Genomic DNA, 1,690 nt, shown 5'->3' with positions numbered 1-1,690 from the left:
ACCTTGTGTTAGTGTGTTATGGTGTGCAAACTTTCATGTACATCTCAATATTACTTTTGGAGATATAAAAAACTAAAATTTGCATTTTCTTAAACAGCTTTGCCTCAAATTATCTATATGAAAATTGCTCAGACATCCTTTTCTTAATATTTTAGTTTAAAGAGCTCTAAAAGTTGTATAAGATGGCAAAGTTTTGTTTCTTTCATGCAAATACTTACAGAGATATCTGGTCTCAAAGTTGCTGAAAATTCAGGGATGCACTATTGGGAGCTGTGCTATGTTTTCAAACAAGTGACTATATCTCTGCAAGTATTGAATTTCTGAAACTGAAGCTTTACCAGTGTTCATTGAGAACATGTGTGAATGTTCATACAAAAGTTCATCATAATCCATGATGGTCATGTGGGAACATTTCTCGATATTAGACCACTTGGCACAGAATGGCCCTTTTGCAACTTCTCGAAACTGATATACTGCATAGCACATCCAATAAGCCAAACTATGTCCTATTTGCAGCTGTGATCATTGCCTTAATATCATTTTCCATTCTATTCTGTTCGCTAGAAATGCTTTTCAAGTATTTAAATACGTCTATCCTTTTAAAAGTGACTTAAACAACTGTCAGTGCATTGTTATAATTGGGTACCACGCTCACGACCATGTACTCAGTTTTCTCCTCATTACTTTGTAACCCTGCTTGCCTTGTAATATTTCTGTGAGAGTTTTTCACGAGGTGCAAGTCCTTCTTTCTACCAGTTATTAGAACATTATCATTTGAATATGCTGGCAAGTTTATTATGTTGTTACCCAGTCGTTCTCCAGCGGTTGGGTGCCCCTCTTGTCTCTGTTTTCCAAAATTAGATTAAAAAGTGTCGGAGGTAGTACATTTCCTTGTCCAACAAGGGGCACCTGTCACATGTCTTTCTCTGACACAGTGGAAACTTGGCATGGTAATCGAAAAGTGAAAATAAAGTGACACCTGCTTCGCCTTAGATGCCAATACTAGGTAGTTTTAAAGAAAATAACAGTGAAACTTTTAACACGACTTCATCAGGCCACTCCCGCATAGTAAAAACAAGTAAGTTCTGAGTTGGTAGCGCAATGACTGAGAGCACAATTTCGCGCCCCTTGTTCAAATCCAATATTGTTATGTTACATAAATATTTATTGTGGCATTGTAAATTAAAATGGAATTATTGATGAAATAATTGGGCATTTTAAATCTTATTAAAACAGATTGCATCACAAATCTTATATCGTTAACAGTAATTGAAGATTAAGAACATAAAAATTCTAGTCCATCAATTTTTGCTTTGATTTTTACTTGTCCAAGAGAACCGGTTCATTCATAGAAACATTGAAAGCATACAAATTCGGAGCACCAGAAACAACAGAGTAGAACTCATCTCCAAAGGCTTCCTGTAAACATGACGTCATTTTGACGTTACGCATAATGTCTATATTCGATGAGATTTCGGGATTGCAGCCGGATCACGTTGACTTCTTGCCACGATATTTCGGCTGGCAATCGTCCAGCCATCTTCAGGTGAGTGTGCGTCACTGGAGACTGCAAGTTCCGGGAGTCAGCTTTATAGCAAAAAATTGGCGCGAAAACGCATGCGCATTGGCCACCGTCACAGGAGCGTCCTCTGTCGAAGTCCGCGCCCTCTGGAGCTACTGTTCTATCTTT

Source organism: Schistocerca gregaria, chromosome 2 (genome assembly GCF_023897955.1).
Source record: "Schistocerca gregaria isolate iqSchGreg1 chromosome 2, iqSchGreg1.2, whole genome shotgun sequence".
Taxonomy (NCBI): domain Eukaryota; kingdom Metazoa; phylum Arthropoda; class Insecta; order Orthoptera; family Acrididae; genus Schistocerca; species Schistocerca gregaria.
This window is presented reverse-complemented; position numbering follows the sequence as displayed.